The sequence below is a fragment of the Protopterus annectens genome, chromosome 4.part1 (genome assembly GCF_019279795.1).
Source record: "Protopterus annectens isolate FY-2018-M chromosome 4.part1, PAN1.0, whole genome shotgun sequence".
Lineage (NCBI taxonomy): Eukaryota > Metazoa > Chordata > Ceratodontiformes > Protopteridae > Protopterus > Protopterus annectens.
The window spans coordinates 514,187,361-514,203,826 of record NC_056734.1 but is presented as its reverse complement, the minus strand read 5'-3'; the positions used below and the strand labels follow the sequence as shown (position 1 = coordinate 514,203,826).

Sequence of the window (16,466 nt, the reverse complement as noted above, 5' to 3'; positions counted from 1 at the left end):
AATTGCAGATGTATAAACCTTCTTAACCCATCTATCCAGCACCCTGGAATCTATCAGAAGGGGTAGGATTTTTGGCAATAGAAGCCTTCACACCCTTGGGACCCTGAGAAATAGTCTCAGGATCAGTAGCAGGATTTTTGAAAATAAATTTGTGGGAGTCAAGATCCCTGTAATATCTGTCTGGCATACTAGGTGCCGGAGGCAGGGAATCAGGAGCCATGCTTGATTCCGAGAACATGTCTAATACAGGAGGTATAGCCAAAGGCCTATGCTGAGGAAGGAGGAAATCCCTAAGCCTCTTTTTTGATTCAGAGAAGTCCTGACTCTCCCAGTGAAAATGCTCCCTTAAAATATGCAAAGTCTCGCCAAAAGACAGATCCTCAGGAAGAGATGCAGACGGGATGGATTCCTCTGCATCAGAATCCTCAAAGGGTGGAATAGAAAATTCCTTATCAAAAGAGGAATCAGAAGAAATGGAAACAATCTGAAGATTCATAACCAGTGCCTTGCCTAGGCCTCTTAGCAGGGGGGTCAGGTACCCCCGATCAAGGTAATTAATCCTCAGCCATTTTGATAATCTGTTTTTTTAGGCATAGGGGCCAGAACACGTGGCTCATGCGCCGTTTTTTTTAGACAAGTTTTTTTACCTTTTTTGTTGCTGGCGTCGTAAAAATGTTGAGGCCTGAAAACACCCTCAGAAGCAGGTGCCTGCTCAACGGCTCCGTTCCCATCCAAGGGACAGACATCCGCGAGTTCAATACTTGCGAATCTCGCGGCATACCAGACTTCGAATGTGTCTCAGTAGAGGCCTCCGACTCAAAAGTAGCGAGTATCAAGGGCTGCAAAAGCACCTCAGAGTACCGGCAACTGGCTAAGGAAAAGCTTTGTCGGTTTTGGACTTGACTGTCTTTTTCCTTGAGTTTTTTGTGAACTCCTGTAGTCAGATTGCTAACAGACGACATTTCAGGGTAGTTAAACCTTGAACCAAAATATTTAGAAGCAAAAATATAATGACGCTTAGTGCGTTGGTTAAATTTAGCACAAAACCGACAGCAAGGCACATTGTGATTAGGGCCTAGGCAAGGAATACAGTACAAATGAAAATCCTTATGAGGTATTTGCATCCCACAAGTAATGCAATTAACTTTTACCGATATCGTTAAGGAGCAAAAAAAAAGTTTCCCCAACGGGGTACTTCGCTTTAGTTTGAAGACTTCGGTTCTGAAACTCGAACACGAAAATTTCAGGAGTCTGCCGACCGGCATTTGCCAACTGCTTCGGCTTCAAGCACGGTGCGGCAAGAAAGACTGAATAAAATGGCATCGGCTGCATGTTTTATACACCTGATGACCTGACGTCATGGAAGTGGAGACAGCAACCTACGCTGGACCCAAGACTTTGTTATTCAGGCCGACTGAGGGCAACCTGCCAGCAGATTACCCAAATGTAATGACTGCAACAGTGAAACACGAAGAACATCTGTACTATGTTCTTAGTGTTTCACTGTTGCAGTCATTACATTTGGGTAGATTCCCAAAGATATAGTTGGGAGGATGGATTTATACAGCATTAAGACCAGCTATAAGGCCCTGCAAAACAGCAGTGGCAAAGCCAGCTCTGGATTTAGAGAAAATTGGGAAGTGATAATGCTTGGTGAAAGTATGAACTGAACTCCAGGAAGCAACTTCTAGAATATCCCTGGTAGGAACACCTCTGAGAAAGGCTGTTTAAGTAGATGCAGCCCTGGTGGAATGAGATCCGATCCCCTGGGGGATAGGTTTTTCATGGTGCTTACAACAGAAATTAATTCAATGTCTTTTCCATTTAGAAACTGTTTGCTTTGAAAAAGCCTTCCCCTCTGCCCCTGCAGCAAACGCTACCAGCAGTTCAGATTTTCTTCGAGATTTAGTCCTGTCCAAGTAGAATCTAAGTTTTCTGTGTACATCCAATGAATCCAGAATCCTCTTCCACTTGTTCTGTGGATTGAGAAAGAAAGTTGGCAAATGAATGGACTGATTAAGAGCCACAACTGATACCACCTTGGGCATGAATGATGAATTGTTCCTGAGTGACACCCTGTCCACATGAAAGATGATGAAAGGCTCCACTGCCTTAAGGGCCTGTAATTTAGATATCCTTCTAGCTGAAGTGATTGTTAAAAGGAAAGCTGTTTTCCAGGAAAGAAATGTTAAGTCTGTAGTAGCAGCTGGCTCGAAAGGAGGTATAGAGTTTCTCCAATACAAAGTTAAGGTCCCAGCCAGGGGTTGGAGCTCAACTGGGTGGCCTCAAATTTTTGGCCCCTCTGAGATACTGCTTTAGAAGAGGATGAGAGAAGAGGGGGGTTCTGTGCTGTAATATGAGCTGAAAAGGCTGAGGCATGGATTTTTATGCAAGAGACAGCATCTCAGTTAAGTATTACAAAATCTGAGGTAAATTGGGCACTGTTGTGCTCATCCCTTGAGATAGATTCCAGGCACAGAATCTTGTCCATTTGTCAGCATAAGATTTTCTAGTACTAGGTCTTCTCACCTCCAAAATTACATCCATCACAGGTTTGCTGAGGGATGCAAAATGGGAATTTAAGTGATTAGCCAAGCTGCAAGGTTTGGAGCAGAGGGTTCAGAATTTGGTTCTCCTGCTGAGATAGTAAGGAAAGTGTCTGAGGCAGGTGCCACGGTGAAATGTGTGACACTGTGCAGGAGTGGTTACCAGTGTTGGCGAGGCCAGTCTGGAGCAATCAAAATCATTTTTGGTTTGTCATGTTTGACTTAGTAGAACTCTGGAGAGCAGAGGCAGAGGAGGGAAAGGCACAGACAAAGGCTTTTCCAGCTGAAGGACAGAGCATCCACTTTTCAGGCTTTTTTGTGACTAGTTCTTGTGCAAAATTTGTCAAACTGGTAGTTCTGGGGTGAGGTAAAAAGATCCATGTCTGGGCTCCATTTGCCTGTCAGCATGTTGAAAATCCATGGTTCCAGTTTCCATTTGTGTGGTGGGTCAATGAGATTTCTAATTAGTTCGTCTGCCAGAACATTCAGGTTTCCTGGCAGGAATTGAGCTTGTAGTTGTACTTGGTATCTCAAAGCAGTGTTCCACCATGCCATGGCTAGTCTGCAGAGGGGTTAGGAATGCGTACCCCCCCTGCTTGTTTATTTACCACATGACCATGGTGTTGTCTATCAGTAATTGCCCTGGATGAAGGTAGTCCTTGAAGGCTGTCAGAGCATTCTGTACAGCTAGCATTTCTTTTTGATTGATATGAAGGTGCATTTGATTTGGGCTACATTTGCCCTGAATGCACTTCTCTGCCAGATGAGCCCCCCCCCCCATGCATAGTCTGATGCATCTGTAGTTGGGGTTTGGGCAGCAGGGGGTGGTGTGAATGGCAGTCCCTTGTTTTAGTGGCAGGCCTCTGCCCACCATAGGAACTCTAGGCGCAGGCAAGGTATGATAGGAATCCGCTTCCAGGCTGTGACAATGTTGACTCCATAAACCTTTTAAGTACCACTGAAGTTTCCTCGTACGCAGTCTTGCATATGGAATTAGAAGAATGCAGGAAGCCATGAATCCCAAGGCTTGCAGTATTTGCCTTGCAGATATAGCAGGGTTTTTGTTGCCACCTGTTTAAATTAACTCACCAAATGTCTTTGCTTTTCTGGCGTAAGGAAAGCCATCTGGGCAGTTGTATTCAAGCTTGCACCCAGGAATGTAATTTTTTGAGAGGGTACCAGTTGTGATTTCTTTTCGTTTATGGTACACCCTAGACAAGTTAGAACTCTTTTTACAAACACCAGATGTTTTAGAAGAATGGCCTGGTTTTCTGCCTGAATTAGACAATCGTCCAGGTATGGATATATTTGAATATTTCTTTGCCTGCAAAATGCAATTACTGGAGCCAGGCACTTTGGCTTGTCTACTGCGCCCTGGGTATTCGCAAAGGACAGTGCAGAGAACTGAATCCATGCATCCTCCTTTGAAGCGTAGCTATCTTCTGCAAGATTCCCTGATAGGGATATGCAGGTAAGCCTCTTAAATCTAGAGTTGCCAACCAGGCACCCTTTCCTAGCATAGGAAGTAATGGGTGAAGAGACAGCATCTTGAATTTTGGAATGTCCAGAAAGGTGTTTAGAGTAGACAGGTCCAAAATTGGACACCATGATTTGTCTTTTCCTGGGTACCAGGAAAAGTCTGGAATAGAAACCTTGCCCCTTTTCCTCTTCTGGCAGTAGTTGAATAGTCCCAATGTTTAGGAGGTAAAGTACTGGTTTCTGTGCCTCTGTCCACTGATTTGGGGGCAGGTCTGGCCACCCATTTGGGGTTGGCAGAACGTGGAAATATAGTGTCGAAGGGATACAGACTTCAACACCCATTTGTCCTGGGTTATAAGTTGCCAGTTTCCGGAACGAAGAGCCAATTTTCCCCCCAAAGGGGCAGCTAAGAGGTAAGTGCTTGGTAATGTTGAAGGGAAGTCATTGAAACTGTTTACCATAGGGTGGTGCCTTGTTCCAGATTTGGAAGTGGAAGCACTCCATTGTTTAGTTCTGAAAGTCCCTTGGGACTGAAACCTGATGCTTTTGGAATGTCAGGGTTTGGGTGGAGTGGCTCTGGAAGGAGCTGGAAAAGACCAGTTCTTAGTTGGCCAGTGCCTATTAAATCTAGGAGGTTGTACTTGTAAGAAATCTTTCACAGTTTGCATAGATTTAGCTTCATCTTCCATCTTTTTTTAGAACTTCTTCAGCCTTATTGCCAAACAGGCTGTCCTGCTGTAAAGGAGCATCCAAAAGTTTTGCTTTAACATGATCAAGCAGAGATTGCTCCTTAAGCCAAGCATGCCTTCTAAGCACAGACCCAGTAACAGCAGCCCTGCAAGAGGCCTCTAAAGAATCAAAACCACATTGCAAAGTTTGTTTGCCAATTTGTTCAGCTGAACGCAATAAATCCTGCAAATCTTTATTCTCCACACAATCAGAAATCATTTTCTGCTTAAGCAGTCCCATGATTTGCTGTTGATATTTTAGCATATGGAACTGACACTTTAAAGCCCTGATTGCTAAAGTTGCAGAAGTGTAAACCTTTTTACCCCATCTATCCAGCTCCCTGGAGTCTCTATCAGAAGGGGTAGGATTTCTAGCAGTAGAAGTCTAATGCCCTTGGGGTCCTGAGAAATGGTTTCAGGGTCCGCAACAGGATTTTTGCAAAGGAATTTGTGAGACTCCGGAACCCTGTAGTACCCGTCTGGTTTGCTAGGGGCTGGAGGAAAGGAATTTGGGGCCATACTGGATTCCGAAAATACATAAACAATGTCTAGTACAGGAGGTATAGCCAAAGGACTATGCTGAGGAAGGAAATCTCCAAGCCTTTTTGGATTCACAGAAATCCTGACTTTCCCAGTGGAAATCCTCCCTTAAGGTATGTAAAGTTTCCCCAAAAGAGAAATCCTCAGGTGGAGAAGCAGAGGGAATGGAATCCGCTGCAAAGTCCTCTTAAGTAGGAATGGACAAATCCAAACTATTTATATTTGTTGACTGGGAGTGTCAGACTGGACGTAGGTCCATTTTCAGCAGAGGCCCGGGGAGAAAAGCTCCACAGTTAAAATAGACAGTCACATTGGATTACATAGTGATTAACAATTTAACATAGCAATTACTTACAACATATTTACAGATAAACATAGTACATCAGTAGACAACTAGAATGTTTACCTGTGAAGTACATAACTGACTAACAAATGTTACAATAAGAAGTTCCTGCTGTATAAGTACTAGGCTTATGAGCATCTGAGCTTGCTATAATCAAGGTAGTTAGTGGAGTGGAAAGAAAGGTAGTGGTTGGATGGGGTGGGTGATATCTGAGTGGGAGTTGCAAGGGCATAGCCAGCATGTTTTTAGGTGCGCTTTTAGTAAAGTTTTGAAGTGGGTGCATGATGGTATGAAGGCAATTGTGGGTGGGTGGTTGTCATTAGAAGAGTCAGAAGAAAGAGTCCTGCTCAGAAGATTCATAGCCAAGTTCAATCCAAGGCCTGTTGTGGGGGGGTTGACTACACCTGATTAGACTAATTAAATCTTCAGCCATTTTGATCATTGGTTTTTCATGCAGAGGGGCCTGAACATGTTGCCTGGGCAATGGTATTTTAGACCTAGAGCGAGATTTAGGCCTTAGTATTGAAGTTTGAGTCTGTTTAATATGCAAGTCTGTAGGCCTGAATACACCCTCAGATGCCGGTGCCTGCTCAGCAGCTCCAGACCCATCCAAGGTAGAAACATCTGCAGGTTCTATACGAGAAGCATCTCGCAGCATGCCGAAGTCCGAATGGGTCTCAATAGAGGCCTGTGAATCAGAAGTAACGGGCATCAGGGGCTGCGAAAGCGCCCGAGTACCGGCCAACTGGTGACTGGCTTAGAAGAGTCATCGGCAGTTTTGGACCTCAACAGCCTGTCATTTTCTTTGCGTTTTTCCGGTATTCTGGTAATCTGATGGCTAACAGAGGTCAGTTCTGGATAATTAAACAGAGAACAGAAATATTTAAAAGCAAAAATATACCGATGGATAGTGCACTGATTAAATAAAGCACAAAACCAACAGCAAGGTACGTCGTGGTCAGGGCCTAGGCAAGGAATACAGTACAAATGAAAATCCTTATGAGGTATTTGCTTCCCACAAGTAATGCAGTTAACTTTTACTGACATCAGAAAGGAGCAAGAAAAAGTTTCCCCAATGGGGTACTTAGCTTTTAGTTGAAGACTTTGGTTCTGAATCTCGAAAATGAAAAATTCAGGGGTCGGCTGACCAGCACTTGTGAACTGCTGCTTCGGGCACCGTGCAGCAAGAAAGACTGATGTAATGGTGTCGGCTGCATGTTTTATATCCCTGACGTCATGGAAGGGACAGCAACCAATGCAGGACCCAAGACTGTTAATCAGGCTGACTGAGGGCAACCTGCCAGCAGATTACCCAAAGTGTAATGATTGCAACAGTGAAACACGAAGAACATCTGCTGGTGAGAAATCATGAAGCCTGACTATAGATGGAAATGGAGCAGCCACGCTGTCAAGTTGGGGATGTGTAGGCAGGGGTGGAAGGTGCCCGACGTGTTAGAAGGTCTGGTACAGAGTCCATGGATAGTACAGTTTTGTACCTACCATAAATGTAGATGTCCGAGAGGAATGCATCTGCAGTCCTTACAAATGGGTTGCCCTGTCGTCAGGCAGCCCTTCGGTTGGCCGGATTCCAAAGTCTGGGTCTGGCTTCGGCTGGTGTCGCACTTCACCCGACGTCATTGCGGCAGTTATTTGGGTATAAAGGCATCAGCCGACGCCATTTTCCTCAGTGTTTCTTGCCCCAGATACCAGGTGCCCTCTTGGTAGGCTAAATTTGGATAAATGCTAAAGTTTCCAAATAGTAGAGAGCAAACACACAAAATAAACATGTATGTAAATATATATACAAACAAATACACCATAATAGATCCACCCCAAGCTAGCTGAAGATTGTTAAGTACCCTAGGAGTACCTCAGAGGGGAAGGAGGGTGGGTAATCCTGACTGCAGATGCATTCCTCTCTGACATCTACATTTATGGTAGGTACAAAACTGTACTATGTCCTTCAAGGATGCATCTGCAGTCCTTACAAATGGGTAGAATACCATAGCAAAACTAGGGGAGGAGGAAAAGAGAATAGATTATGGTGTAGTCAGGATCCCTTGCAACACAGCAGTGGCAAAGCCAGCACGGGATCTAGAGTATAGAGGTAAGTTATAATGCTTGGCAAATGTATGCACGGAGGTCCAAGTAGCAGCCTCTATAATGTCCTTGGTAGCCACTCCTCGTAAGAAAGCTGTGGTAGTGGCTGTGGCCCTTGTGGAGTGAGGCCTGATGTTCTCGGGAGTTTTCTTTCCATGGTAGGAGTAACAAAGTCTAATGCAATTTCCTATCCATTTGGAGACTGTCTGTTTAGAAATTGGTTTTCCTTCTTTTCCTGTTGCATAAGCTACCAGAAGCTGGTCAGTTTTTCTATTGTTTTTTGTCCTGTCCAGGTAGTAGCGTAATTGCCTGTGTACATCCAAGGTGTGTAAGAGCTTTTCTCCCCTGTTCTGTGGATTGGGGAAGAATGTAGGAAGGTGGATAGCCTGATTTAAAGAGACTCTGGATACCACCTTAGGCATAAATGTAGGATTTGTTCTCATGGACACTATCTTGATGGAAGATCAGGAAGGGTTGTACTGCCATTAATGCTTGTAGTTCAGAGACCCTTCTAGCTGAAGTTATTGCCAGCAGGAAGGCAGTCTTCCAGGATAAGTATTGCAATTCTGCTGTAGCTGCTGGCTCGAAGGGTGGCAGAGTCAGTTTTTCTAGCACAAAGTTCAAGTCCCATGCTGGCAATGGAGGTTTCCTGGGAGGTTTTACATTTTTAATTCCCCTCAGAAACTGTCTGAGCAGAGGATGCGAGAAGACAGGAGTATCCAAGCTGTATTGTGCTGAAATAGCTGATGCATGTATCTTGATGGAGGAATAGGACAGGCCTGTGTGGTAGAGCTCGGCCAAGTACTCCAGGATGTTGGCTATGTTCACCAGTGTCACATCTTGCCCCTTTGCATCACTCCAGATGAGATATCTTTTCCATTTTGCTGCATAATTATTTCTTGTTGAAGGTCTACGAGCCTCCAGGATAATGTCCTTAACCCTTTGGGATAAATTTGGGTTAATTTCTGTCATGTAATGTTCCAGGCAGTTAGCTGCAGAGTTTTTAGGTTTGGATGCAGAATGTTGTAGTTGTTCTGTGTCAGCAGTAATGGGATCAGGGGCAGTTTCCATATTTGTTCCTGGGACATGCTCCTCAGCAGTGGGTACCAATGTTGTCTTGGCCAGTCTGGGGCTATCAGAATGATCCTCGGACGTTCCTCTGATCTTGAGAAGCACCTTGTGCATCAAAGGAAGTGGTGGGAATGCGTATGCTGTTAGGCTTTTCCAACTGAAGGATAGGGAGTCCACCTTCCAAGCAAGTGGGTGGTAAGTCCTTGTGCAGAATTTCTTCAACTGGTGGTTGTATGGGGATGCAAACAAGTCTATTTGTGGTAATCCCCATTCTCTTGTGATGGCTTTGAAGATGTCCGATGTAGCATCCATTCGTGGGCATCTGTTGTAGTTCTGCTTAATATATCTGCTAGAATGTTTTCCTTCCCTGGTACATAAATAGCCTGTAACTGAAGGTTGTAGCTCAGAGTCACATCCCATAGGTCTAGTGCCAGCCGGCATAGGGGGTATGAGTGTGTGCCTCCCTGTTTGTTGATGTACCACATAACTGTGGTGTTGTCTGTCCTTATCAACAGCTGGCCTTCGTGGAGAAGAGGTCTGAATGCCTGGATTGCCAATTTTACTGCCATCATTTCTTTTAGGTTTATGTGCAGATGCAGTTGGTCTTGAGTCCATAGGCCTTGAATGCACTTGTCCATCATGTGTGCCCCCCAACCGAGGTCTGAGGCATCTGTCGTGATAGTTTGTCTTGGTTGACTTTTGCAGAAGGGCAGTCCTGTGTTTGATTGACAGGCCTGAGCCCACCATAAGAACTCTTACTTCAGGCATGGGATCATTGGAATTTTGGTTTCCAAGCTGTGCTTGTGCTGAGACCACAAATTCTTTAGGTACCACTGTAGCTTTCTCATATGAAGCCTGGCATGAGGGACCAGAATTATGCAGGATGCCATGAAGCCTAGAGCTTGTAGCACTTTTCTTGCAGTTAGATGGCTCTGTTTTGTTAATGCCAAGAAATAGAGAGGAAGTTGCTCTTTCTTTTCTGCAGTTAGAAATGCCATTTGTTTTGATGTGTCCAGTTCTGCACCCAGAAAGGTTATTATTTGGGATGGACTCAGCCTTGACTTTTTTGCATTGACTGTGTATCCCAGTGCCTGTAGCAGGTAGATGACTCTTTGTAAGTCTTCTGTTAATTTGTTTTTGTTGTCCGCTTGTATCAGGCAGTCGTCCAGGTAGGGATAGATTTGAATTCCCTGAAGTCTGCAATGAGCGATTACTGATGCCAGGCATTTCGTGAACACTCTGGGCGCAGTAGATAAGCCAAAGGGCAATGCTGAGAATTGATCATGCTCTGATCCTGCAAGAAATCTGAGGTATCTTCTGCAAATTGGTCTTATGGGGACGTGCAGGTATGCCTCCTTGAGATCTAGAGTTACCAGCCAAGACTCCTTGCCCAGCATGGGAAGAAGCTGCTGTAGGGTCAGCATTTTGAATCTTGGAACAATGAGGAATGTTTAGAGCGGACAGATCTAGAATAGGCCTCCATTTGTTTTCTTTTCTTGGTACCAGGAAGAGCCTGGAGTAAAATCCCTTCCCTTGCTCCATAAATGGTACCTTTTCCACAGCACGCATTCTTAATAATGGAGATATTTCTTTTAGAGCTTCTGTCCTTTGAGAAGGAGGTAGGTTTGGCATTCCTCTCTTTCCTGGTAGTGTATGGAAATGGAACCTTTAACCTTTGTCTATAGTCTGCAAAATCCATTTTTCTCTTGTAATGCAGTGCCAGTTTCTTGAAAATAATGTTAGCTTTCCGCCTAAGGGTGCTTCTAGTTGTTCCCTGGTAGGCGGTGCCACCGCCAAGTCATTGTGATTGAGTTGTTGTAGTGGTGGTGGCTGTATCCGTGCCTCGTTGGTTGTTACCCTGCCACTGGCGACCCCTGTAGGCACCCCTGGATTGGTTTCTGCCTCTAGGCCTATTCCTGCCTCTTTGTGCCTTAGAGGAGTCCGGAAAGGACCAATTCTTGGAGGGCCAATTCCTGCTAAACCTTGGAGGTTGAACTTGTAAGAAATCTTTTACTGTTTGCACAGATTTTGCTTTCTCTTCCATCTTTTGCAGAACCTGCTGTGCAGGGCACCAAATAAACTGACCTTGTCCATAGGTGCATCCAAAAGCTTAGATTTGACATGGTCTGGTAATGCCTGCTCTTTCAACCATGCATGCCTCCTGATAACTGTGCCAGTCATGGCTGATCTAAAGGAAGCCTCCAGTGCATCATAGCCACATTTTAAAGAATGGTTACTAACCTGCTGTATGTTATGTAACATTTCTTGATCATACCTTTTATCTAAAGATTCTTCAGAGGACAGCTTTTTAGTCAACTGGTCAAGCATAAACTCTTGATATTGAATCATATGAAATTGGCAGTTCAAAGCTCTAGCTGACAAAGTAGCAGAGGTGTAAACTTTTTTACCCCATCTCTCTAAGGACCTGGATTCCCTATCAGAGGGGAGGGGGGTTTTAGAAGAAGTAGCTGCTACAGCTTTAGGGCCCTGGGAGATAGTCTCTGGATCTGCAAAAGGGGCCTTATATAAGTGGTGATGAGTGTCCGGGACCCTGTAGTACCTATCTGGTTTAGCAGGAGCCGGAGGTAAAGTATCAGGAGTAGTGCAAGCATCATTAAATGCATCATCAACAAACAGAACTGGAGGAATAGCTAAAGGCCTATGCTGTGGTAAGTGCAGAAAGGTCCTAAGCCTTTTTCTAGAGTCTGAGAAATCTTGGCCCTGCCACTGAAATTGTTCCCTCATAGCATGCAAGGTTTCCCCAAAGGAAAATTCCTCAGGAGGAGAGGCTGAAGGGATGGACTCCTCAGTATCAGAGTCTTCGTAAGGAGAATAAGAAGCCTCAGGAGGGTCTGTATGTTCTGAATCATCAGAAGAATCATCTGTGGCTACTGGCTCAGGGGGCTCTGCTCTAGGCCTCTTTTCTGGAGGAGGGAGAGAGGCCCTGTCTGGATGAGGCTGGGATCCACGAATTAAAGTGATGAGATCCTGTGCCAAAGAAAGCATATGGGAGCTGGTGCTGGGCCTGTGAGAGGGGGGCTTGGCAGGCACAGGTTTGGAAGTTTTGGCTGCTTTAGCCATGGCAAAGGCCTTAATAGACATAGCTGGAGGAGGCCTAGCAGCTCCACGTGCAGGGGTAGAAATATCTAGTGGTATGGTGTCTGATAAATCCTGTGAAATCGCAACAGAAGGCTGGATTTCAGAAGCCGTTTCTACCAGTAAAGAGGTCTCGGTAGAAGGCAAGTTATCGGCTGAAGAAAGAACCGCTTGCTCGGTTTCGGCCGAAACAGACTCGTGGATTGCTTAACCGCGGTTTCAGCCGAAACCGCGGACCGAAAGTGTCGGTCCTTTTCTTTGCGTTTTTTGGTTATTTGCGTAGTCTGAGGATCCGACGGCATAATGTAGGCAAAATCGGAGCCGAAAATCTGTTCAGCAAAGTCCGAGCGGCGTCTAAGCGTCCGTCGGTTAAAAGAAGCACAGGCTAGACAAGCTGCTACGTCGTGGTCTGGGCCTAAACAATGTATGCAATAGGAGTGGAAATCTTTATGAGGTATTTGTTTCCCACAAGATAAACAGTTATTAACTTTCTCTGACATCGGCTGAGGCAAGAAAGAGTCCCCAACGGGGTACTTAGCTTTATAGAAGTCTTCGAAGTAGTATTCGGTAGTAGTAATCTCTGGATCTGACAGACTGGCACTTGCTAACAGCTTCTGCTTCGGGCACCACGTGGCAAGAAAGACTGAGGAAAATGGCGTCGGCTGATGCCTTTATACCCGAATAACTGCCGCAATGACGTCGGGTGAAGTGCGACACCAGCCGAAGCCAGACCCAGACTTTGGAATCCGGCCGACCGAAGGGCTGCCTGACGACAGGACAACCCATTTGTAAGGACTGCAGATGCATCCTTGAAGGACATCATCCAGAAGGTGAGGCCAGAGAAAGGGGAACCAAATCAGACGAGGCCAGTAAGGAATGATAAGAATCATTCTGCTTCCCAAGGTCTTTGCTTTCTGGATCACCTTCGATATCAGCAGAAAGGGAGGGGAATGCATAAAGAAGTCCCTGGGGCCAATTGTGAACAAATGCGTCTCATGGCATCTCCCCGGGGGAGGGGGGGGATAAAGGAGAAGTAGCTGCCAGTCCACTCCATGCCAAATACAGCAAACAGATCGCAGCAATGTTTTCCCCATTTGTGGAAAATCTGTTCCGTGACTTTGATTCAGAGACCACTCGTGAGGCATCAAGATTGCCCTGCTGAGCTTGTCTGTTATCACATTGGTTGCTCCCGGGATATGCGTTGCAACTAGAAAGCGTTGGGAACATCGCCCACTGCCAAACACAAAGAGCCTCTTGGCATAGGGAGTAAGATCTGGTCCCCTCCTTGATTATATACCATACCACTAACATTGTCCAATTGGATTGCTATCGTCCCTAGAGGAAGAAAATCATGAAGTGCTTGCAACACTAGTAGCACCACTCTCATCTTTAGGACATTGATATGCAAGTGAGCCTTGTGATCTTGCCATGTGCCTTGGACAGTCCTGCCTGGATAATCTCTCCCCATCCTATCTTGGAGCCATCCGTGGTCACAGTAGCAGCAGGTTGGCGAGGAATGAAGGGTGTTTCCATCGTTAGTTTGTCGTACTGAATCCACCAACGAAGGTACTTTTTGCAAAACTCCGTTATCAGAAGAGGATGAGATAGAGGCAGTTGAAGAGATCATTGGGAAAAGAGTAGCCGTTCAAGGATTCTCATATGTAGTCTGGCTAGTGGAACTAGAGTTATGGTAGAGGCCATGGTTCCTAAAAGTTTCAGCACTATCTTGGCTTTGACTGTAGAGGAAGTAGACCGTTGTCTCAGATTTTGTATTCTGTCTGCAAGACGACGAACTATCATGGCGACTATTTCTGCACCTATAAAAGTCACATATTGAGAGGGCGACAAAGCAGACCTTTCCCAATTTATCGTAATCCCTAGCTGAGTGCAGAGTTGGATGGTTGAATCCCTGGCTTGTAGAAGTAGGTGTCTGGTGGTGGCGGTCAGAAGCCAGATGTCCAAGTATGGAAACACTTGGAATCCAAGACATCTCAAATGAGCTGTCACTACCACCATGCATTTGGTAAACACCCTGGGGGCTGTGATGAGACCAAAGGGCAGAGCACGAAAATGGTAATGGCTGGCTCCCAGTCGGAAGCATAAATGACTCCTCGATGCTCTATTTTTATATGGCAATACGCATCTTGGAGATCTATGCAGCACATCCAATTGTCTCAATTGTCTTTCCCTAACAGAGGGAGTATAGACTACAGTGTTAACGTTCGGAACTTGGCCTTCACTGATCCATTTAATTTGCCAAGGTCCAAAATGGGTATCCAGTCCCCTGTTAGTTTTGGCACTAAAAAGAATCGGGATTAAGTTCCAAATCCTATCTGATCTGCGGGGAAGGTCTGGATGCCTCGCTTGAAGCAAAGTACAGTTTTGTACATATCATAAATGTAGATGTTAGAGTGCTAATACAGCTGCAGTCATAACAGATGGGTTCTGCCGTCAGGCGGGTCCTTGGTCGGCCGAATTTCAAAGTCTAGGTCCGACTTCAGTTGTCGCTTCTTCCCTGACGTCAGTGCGACGGGTATAAAAGAACCAGCCAACGCCATTTTCTTCAGTTTTTCTTGCCCCATATGTCAGGTGCCCCCAGAAGGAAGGCAATACATAAAATTATGTATTAATGCAATGCAATATAATCAAAAAACAGTAGTTGCAAGCAAATACACCATAAAAGAATACCCCTAGAGGGGAAGGAGGGAGGGAAACCTGGACTGCAGCTGTATTAGCACTCAAACATCTACATTTATGGTAGGTACAAAACTGTACTATGTTCATCGTGCATACAGCTGCAGTCATAACAGATGGGTAGAATCCCAAAGCTAAGAAAGGGGTGGTAGGCACTAGGTAGAACTAGGAGGAGCCAAAATGCCCTGCAAGACTGCAGTGGCAAAGCCTGCTCTAGATTTGGAGTATAATGGTAGGTTGTAGTGTTTGGAGAAGGTATGCACAAAACTCCAAGTGGCTGCTTCCAAAATATCCTTTGTAGGAACTCCTCTGAGGAAGGCTGCAGACGTGGCTGTGGCCCTGGTGGAATGAGTTCTAATGCCTGTAGGTACAGTTTTGCCATGAAAGGAAGAGCAAAAGCGTATGCAGTGGGCTATCCATTTTGAGATTGTCTGTTTGGAAATTGGCTTCCCTTGAGCTCCTACCGCATAGGCCACAAAGAGCTGTTCTGATTTTCTGAAAGGTTTTGTTCTGTCCAAATAATAACGCAGTAGCCTGTGGATGTCCAAGGAATGTAGTAATCTCTCTCCTTTGTTTTGAGGATTGGGATAAAAAATAGGTAAATGTATGGCCTGATTTAAAGCTACCCTGGATACCACTTTAGGCATAAAGGACGGGTTGGTTCGTAAGGAAACTCTGTCCTGATGGAAGATGATAAAAGGCTCGACAGCCATGAGAGCCTGTAGTTCTGAAACTCTACGAGCTGAAGTGATAGCCAGAAGGAAAGCAGTTTTCCAGGACAAATATTGCAAATCTGATGAGGCAGCTGGCTCAAAAGGAGGCAAAGTCAGTTTTTCCAGAATGAAATTGAGATCCCAAGCAGGTATTGGTTGTTTCCTTGGAGGTCTTAAATTCTTAGCCCCTCTGAGGAACTGTCTTAAAAGAGGGTGAGAGAATAAAGGAGGATCAGTGTTTTATTCTGCAGAAATGGCTGAGGCATGGATTTTGATGGAGGAGAACGCAAGTCCACTGCTTAGCAGTTCAGCCAAATATTGTAGTACTTTAGGTAAATTCAGTTTTCCAGGGTTCTGCCCTTTTTCTCATTCCAGACACAAAAACGTTTCCATTTTGCGGAGTAAGCTTTTCTAGTTGATGGCCTTCTGGCCTCCAAAATGACATCCTGCACCTCCTTGGAGAGTAAGGCCTGCTGTGATGCTAAGGAATCTTCCATGCGGCTAGATTGAGTGTTTTTAGCTGACTGAAGAGTTTTGAAGCTGTGCTGAGTCAGAAGAGGCATTAGAGGCAGGGTCCATGAGGGGAATGTGTCAGGCTCCTCAGGAGTGGGTACCAGTGCTGCCTTGGCCAGTCCGGAGCAATGAGTATCATCTTTGGTCTGTCTGCTCTGGTCTTCAATAGGACTTTTGGCAGCAGAGGAAGAGGCAGGAAGGCAAACTGTCATTGATGTCCAACAGAGAGAGAGCGTCCACTCCAGGCCTTTGGATGGAAGATCCTAGAGCAGAATTTTGTCAATTGATGATTTTTGTGGGAGGCAAAGAGATCTATGTCTGGCCTTCCCCATTCTTGTATTATTTCTGTAAAAACTTTTGGATGCAACTTCCATTTGTGCGGATCTGTCATATTCCTGCTTAGGTTGTCTGCCAGCGTGTTTTCCTTGCCTGGCAAGTACTGTGCTTGTAGTTCCATTTGTAAGTCCATGGCCATGTTCCAAAGTGACATGGCCAGTCTGCATAGGGGATAAGAATGTGTTCCTCCCTGCTTGTTTATCTACCACATAACTGTAGTGTTGTCCGTACTTTATCAATAGTTGACCTGGTTGTAGAAGGTCCTTAAAAGCTATAGCAGCATTTATTACTGCTAGCATTTCTTTGA

The 16,466-nt window shown here is 45.2% G+C and overlaps 1 protein-coding gene across 1 annotated transcript in view; it reads right to left on the bottom strand.

Moving 5' to 3' along the window:
- The window catches only part of LOC122801243 (high density lipoprotein binding protein), a 1,918,659-nt gene that overhangs the window by 983,526 nt on the left and 918,667 nt on the right, over positions 1-16,466 (bottom strand). The gene's annotated exons all lie outside the window — the stretch shown is intronic.